We start from the raw sequence: 6702 nt of genomic DNA on the forward strand, positions 1-6702 counted from the left end.
CAGAATTCGGGTATCCGAGACCTACCATTGGCCTTGGAGCTCAGGGAAGCAGTGACAGCAAACCCAAGAAACAAGGTGGGTGGGAGATTTCTCAGGAGCTTCTTTGGTCCCTAGCTGGCAGGCATTTGGGGCCACTTCTTCCAACAAGGAAACCCAGCAAAAGCATTTGAACTTTTAAGAGCCAAAAATTGACTCTTTCCTACATCCATTAGGCGGCATACGAGCTATTGGCTGCACTTAAGAGCCAGACGGACAGGGCTCGAATCCTGGCTCTGCCACTCTTACCAGCTGTGTTGACCTTGGGCAAGTTGTTTCACCTGAGACAATTCCTTCAATTGTCAAATGAGGTTAATAACACAGCCTGCCTCACAGGGTTGTTGGAAGAATATTTTATTACATGTAAAGAACTGTAATTAACACATAGTGAGGGCTCAGTAAATGTTAGCCGTGGTTACTATGATTATTACTGCAGGGGCCGGTACCTAAGAGGGAAGCAGACCATGGTGAGACCTGTGGTGACCTGGAAAGCACAAGGGCATCCCCGCCCAAAGGGATGGATGTTATTCAGCCACAGTCATTATTACCAGGTAGGAAAACGAGTCCACAATGACCAGACCTTCCAATTTTCCACTCAAAGCCACGCTGGCCTCCTTTCTACTCTCAACACAGCAACCAACAGGCCATGTTTTTGCCTCAAGGCCTTTGCACTGGCCTGCAATGTACTATCCCACTGATATTCACACAACTTACCCTCTGATCTAGTTCAGCTCTGTACCCAAATGTCCACCTTGACATTTCCATTTTTATCCCTTTTCCCCACTGTAATGGGTTTTCTCTATTGTATTCATCATTAAATAACAGGCTACTATTTTTTTTTTTAATTTTTTACTTTGAGAGGGCGAGAATGAGCGAGGGTGGGGCAGAGAGGTGGGGAGAAAGACAGGCTCCACACTGTCAGCAGACCCCGACACAGGGCTCCATCCCACGAACCACAAGATCGTGACCTGAACTGAAACCAAGAGTTCAACCAACTAAGCCACACAGGCACCCCAACATACTATTATTTTTTATTCTTCTTTCCTCCATTGGCAAGTTCATTTTCCACGTTGGCAATAACCCCCCCCCCCACACACACATACACTATTTATATTTTCACACCTAGAACAGAGCCTGGCACATGGTAGGCACTCAATACTTATGGAATGGATTATGTCTTCATGCTGCCAGTTTGTGAGTGATAATTCAATGACCAAAGGAATCATTTGGCCATTTTTGCCTTATTGAGCACCTACTATATGCAAGGAATAGGTCTGGAAACTGCAGAGGATAAGAACAGAAAACCTTCCTGTTCTAGTAGAAGGCAATAAGTTGGAGAGGAAAAAGGAGGGGCGCTTTGGAATCAAACACATCAGTTGGTGACCCAATTCTGTCTCTTGTATAGAGCTGGGGAACTGACTGGTCACTCCCCCACCTGTACAATTGGGGTAAGAATCATGCCAGTTTTCTCCTCACTGGGCTGTTGTGATGAGTAACAAAGTGTGCATGTCAAGTGCTTTAGCACAGTCCAGCCAAAAGGCGAAGTGTGTGATTCATTCTTTCATTTAACAAATACCTAGTGAGTGGCCTACCACATGCCAGGGACTGTGCCACTTGCTGTGGAGGGGCTACAAAGGGAAAGTTGCTACTTACATGGAGTTCTGGTTTAATAGGGGCGGGGGTGAGGGAACATTGACAATACACTATATACACATACTATGTATATATACATATATATATATATACACACACACACATACTATATATCATATATACACACACACACACTATATATATATATATGTATTAAAAATGTCACATGCATAGGTACTATTTATTAGGCAGTAGTAATATGAAAATAAAATACAGGGTAAAGGAATAGAAAGGGAACAGATTATTTTAGATAGGTCCCCAGAGAGGGTGACATTGAATAAACAGCTGATTGAGACAAGGGAGTGAACCAGGCAGATATGAAGAGGCTAGGATTGGTCACTCCAGGCAGAGGGAACATCAAGTCCAAATATTCTGAAGTAGGAGTGATCCTCAAGTGGAAGGAAGTTTGATGGCCGAGACAAAGGGATGGGAGGTCAGAAATCAAGGAAGATGGTGCAGGCTGCTGACTGGCTTCTACTCTGCGTGAGGTGGGGACGCTGGACATGGAGTGATTGATTCTTTGGTTTTCAAGATCACTCCAGCTGCATAACAGATCTTTAGGGGGAGTGGTAGTAGAAAGGACAGTAATGAAAGCTTGGAGGATGGTTTGAATCAGCAGTGACAGAAACAGATTGTAAGAGGGGCAAACTTCAGATTAATTTGAGGGCAGAAACCAATAGGATTCACACAAGCAAAATGTCAAGGGTTAATTCCCAAGGTTTTCAGCCTGAGCAACTAGACTGAAGGTGTTGCCAATACCTGGGATAGGACTGTGGGAAGGGCAGTGGGGAGGGATCAGTTCAGCTTTTTAAGTTTAAATTGAATACAGGAAGGGGAACACAAGTCTGGAAATGTAGCTTGGGGACCAGTTTCTAATGTGCTGACAAGAAATTCAGGAAGGTCAGCTGGCTGAATTCAGGGACTTAATCTTAGAATTTGTCTGGGGAAGGATCTGCTCCCCAATTCAGTCCATGGCTGGAGTCCACCCTGTTGCATAGATGTTTCACAGGAGAGCTTGCTTCAACAAAGACAGATATGAAGGGAACTAGCCAGAGAATTAGCAAATCAGGAATCTAATCTCATGACCTACCCTCTTCTGTGTTTTTCTAGTCACTGGAATCACTAGGTCCAACACACTCAAGGAGAGGTGATCACCGGAGTCAATACCAAGAGCTAGCTTATAAGGCACAATATAAATGGCCTAGTGTGGAATGCCATCTTTCTCAGGTTAGACTCTTAGGACATTTGTTACAATTATTGGGCAAGGGGAAGAAACACTAGGAGGAGACAAAGGAGAAGGAAAATTGGCCAGTCTGGTATTTTCCAAATCAAGTATAGCCCCAATCCCATTTACTAATCTCATTAAGTCACCTATAAAGCAAAGAATCTGTACTTTAGTGTATACAATCCTGTTTGTCCAAGTTTGGGATCTGCCCTCCATTTGCTCTGTCCCTGGAGTTTGACCCCTGTAGACATTTTAATTATCCCTGGGTTCAAGGTTTATCTGTTAACCAACTATAAGAGCATTTTTATTTGAAGAATTTTATTTTCTTACTCCAGATTGGGAGATACAAGTTAGAAATTTTACCACAGTTCAACAATAATTCTTTATTCTTCAAAATGCACACAGGCCCCTAGACAGTCTTCAGGTTACACAAAAGCCTTGTGAGACTGATTCATCCAGAACTATTAATTATCCTTTCTCAGAAAAGCACAAGGTCAAGGCCAATCTTTTTCGAGGCTTGTATTCAAACTCCAGTTGAGAAAGTCCTTAAAAAAAAAAAAAAGATTACAATCAGTAATACTGACATGTAATTCTGATATAAAATGCTCCTTGTTTAGGATATGAGACATCTGGTTAAGACTTCAGGAACTAGGTGGATGTACAAATAAGTACCAAACATTCTAGAAGCAAGCTGCCATGTTCAAGAGGAGGTCCATGTAGCAAGGATTTTCTTACAAAAAAGAATCCCAATTGAAACATGACCTGGAGCTTCCTGCTTTTTTGTATTTTCTGCCAAGACAGACAGAATTAACTTCATTTTTTCCCTTCTTCCAAGACCTAGCAGTACCAATAGGTTAACAGTCTTCTTCAATTCTCCCCTCCTGTTTTATACACCCACTTGGGAAATGGGTTCCTAGGTTATTCCCTAGCGGGCAAATGCAACACCACTACTGGGGGGGGGGGGGGGGGGGAAGAAGCACATTTAACCTTCTTACAAGGGGACTGACAAATAATGCCATTTGCAGAAACCTCACCTGTTACGGGACAGACTTGAAACAAGCAGATCAGTCTACATCAATTGACTTACTGCCCTGTGCCTCACAGGGCTGCGGACCTGTAAGAAGTTAGCAGATAAAACCAAGATAAAGGACCCAATTCCTGGGAGGAAAAAAGCAGAGCAAGCTCAAACCCCACTAAAAACAAAACCCACATAGAAGGATAGAGATAGAAGTTATCTCTGGGGCCAAAGCATCAGACAAAACACTGGCTAATGGTTCAGTTAGATCAACAGGGTCGATCTGATGGGGAAAAAAGTTATGTCATCAGCTGCAATGGCCAAATTTGAGTTAGAACAGAACACGAGGACAATCCCCACATTTAAAATTAAAGTGAAAGTAGGGGTGCCTGGATGGCTTAGTCCAAAGAGTATGCAACTCTTGATTTCAGTGTCCTGAGTTTGAGCTGCATGCTGGGTGTAGAGATCACTTACAATTTAAAAGAAAAGCAGTTACTACCTCTCCCTTCTCCAGATCCTGTGTCTACTCAGCCACGTGGACATCACTTACCAAGCCCTTCCCACTCCTGGTCCACTTGGAAGCCTGCTTTCTGCCAACAGTAAATCTGAAATGAAAAAAAACAGGAGGTCCCAATCAGCTAGATGCCCAAGGGTGTGGGGAATAGAGGAGCTGCTCCAACTGGCATATCAGACAAAAACTGGCTTAGAAAAGTTAGATCAACATGGTCGATCTGTTGGGGAAAAAAGTTCAGTCATCATATATGCCAGTAGGGAGCTCTTGTTCTCACAGAAAAAGGACTGAACAAGGAATATTTGCTTGATCTACTTCTAACACCTGCATAGTCAATGTTTGAGCACACCTGTATTCTGTTGGCAGTAACAACTAAGACACCCCTGCTTTCTGAGGGTGTACTTACAGAAACACTCTGGGACTGCAGGTTTTAAGAAAAATCTGTCCCCCCAGTTAAGTCCTACCCTTAAGAGGTCATTCCTGGACTCAAGTGAATTTAAAGGGTATACAGTGCAAGATTAGCTTGAGCGTCTAGGTCAACACACTTCGCTTTTCTTTAAAAATAAAAAAAAATCCTTACGTGGGGCATCGATCTGGCTGGCTGGGTTGGTAGAGCATGTGACTCGATCTTGCAGTCGGGAATCCAAGCTACACAAAGGGTGTAGAGACTACTTAGAATTTTAAAGTCTCTCGTAACTACACCCCCACCCCCGCACTGCCTCCTGCCGGTCTCTCCCTTGCAGTGTATTCCATCTCCCTTGTTCTGCCTTAGGTGAACCCTTTCACCACCAGCACACACAGCCTCGGCCTCCACCGCACCAGGCTGCCCCATGCTCGTGTTATCCATCCACTTGGAAATCTAAGTGCACACAACGGTGTATCACAAAAACGAAAACCAAAAAACCCACATCACATGTGAAGAAATGGGACCCAAAAATGTGCTTTCAGGAGAACTAAGGCATTTAACAATGAGCTAGGGGCCCCAGGGTGGCTCAGTCAGGATTCTCCTACCCCCTCTCTCTTGGTCTCACCTCCGCTCCCACGTACTCTCAAAATAAGCCTTAAAAAATTAGCATCTATTCACCTTCAAGAGATCATTCCTTGGATCGTCTGGGTGGCTCAGTCAGTTGAGCCTCTCAACTCCTGATTTCTGCTCAGGCCTTGATCTTACAATTCATGAGATCAAGTCGCTCATCTGGCTCTGCACTCAGGGGAATGCTCTCTCAAAATAAACATTAAGACAGAGAGAGGCACCTGGGTGGCTCAGTCCATTGAGCGTCCTACTTTGGCTCAGGTCACGACTCACAGTTTGCGAGTTCCAGTCCTGCATGGGGCTCACTGCAATGGGCACGGAGCCCGCTTCAGATCCTGTCTTCTCTGTTGCTCCTCCCCCACTCACGCTCTGTCAAAAACTAAAATCTTCATTTCTTTCCCCCCAAGTATGCTTAGCAGGTGAAAAGGCTCCCCACAGCACGCATTTCCTACAATAGGCCAGGAGACCTATGCTTACCCCAAGTCAGGAGACCGAAGGCTGGAGACGTCTACGTGGGGGTCTCTTGGAGGCCCAGCAGCGAGTGCCTCCCTCCTCCAAGATCCATTCGGTACCCTCTGATCGCGTTAACCTGCGAACCAAAAAAGGGGCATCAATCGCCATCCTTCCCACGGTTGGAAAAGAACATGGCCGGGCCTCGTGAGGCTGGTGTATCAGAACTAACTGGCAAGTGTTCAAAGACATCACCATTGTCGATCTGATGGGGAAAAAAGCGAAGTCATCATTTACACCAGCCCACCAGCCAAGGACTCCTCAGGTCCGCAGGCAGGCGCGGATTTTTCCCAGTTTAAACTCGTCTCCTCAAAGCCTTAAGGCCCATTTAAGGTCAGTAGAGAGAGACCGGGCAGGGGCGACAGCAAAGAGGAAAAAGGAGGAACAGAGATCTCGAAGAGAAAACAACAGGATCTCCACTCACCACACACAGTAGCAAACCCGAGTTTCCGGGCCCAGACTTCATCGGATGGGTCGGCTGAGGTGCGACCCAACACGAGGTAGAAGAACCAGGGCCAAAGACGCAAAAGAACGAGAAACGCCCTAGACCTCTCTTATATAACCAGAGGAGGCTCTCGCGCCTGCGCACTGTGCCGGTGGCACTTCCCGTTCCCTCCCGCGCCACGCGGGGCTCTCTGGGAAATGTAGTCTCGGAGTCGCCGGGGCGAAGGCTATCTTATGGTTGTCAAGGCCGCCCTAGCCCCGCCCTCTTCCCGGTA

At 45.6% G+C, this 6702-nt stretch overlaps 1 long non-coding RNA gene and 3 other non-coding genes across 4 annotated transcripts; all 4 read right to left on the minus strand.

Annotated features, from left to right (window-relative positions):
- Window positions 1-3215: 3215 nt before the first annotated feature.
- LOC125162102 (uncharacterized) lies at window positions 3216-6567 on the minus strand. Its single transcript, XR_007150891.1, has 6 exons — window positions 6408-6567; window positions 5951-6062; window positions 5021-5088; window positions 4480-4534; window positions 3949-4028; window positions 3216-3459 (listed from the first exon to the last, which is right to left on the minus strand). It is a non-coding gene; the product is annotated as an uncharacterized LOC125162102 (long non-coding RNA).
- Window positions 4157-4250, minus strand: LOC125163171 (small nucleolar SNORD12/SNORD106). The gene has a single exon (XR_007151328.1). It is a non-coding gene; the product is annotated as a small nucleolar SNORD12/SNORD106 (small nucleolar RNA).
- LOC125163170 (small nucleolar SNORD12/SNORD106) lies at window positions 4608-4698 on the minus strand. The gene has a single exon (XR_007151327.1). It is a non-coding gene; the product is annotated as a small nucleolar SNORD12/SNORD106 (small nucleolar RNA).
- On the minus strand, window positions 6136-6226 carry LOC125163169 (small nucleolar SNORD12/SNORD106). Its single transcript, XR_007151326.1, has one exon. It is a non-coding gene; the product is annotated as a small nucleolar SNORD12/SNORD106 (small nucleolar RNA).
- Window positions 6568-6702: the final 135 nt, after the last annotated feature.

This window comes from Prionailurus viverrinus, chromosome A3, assembly GCF_022837055.1.
Source record: "Prionailurus viverrinus isolate Anna chromosome A3, UM_Priviv_1.0, whole genome shotgun sequence".
Classification (NCBI taxonomy): Eukaryota; Metazoa; Chordata; class Mammalia; order Carnivora; family Felidae; genus Prionailurus; species Prionailurus viverrinus.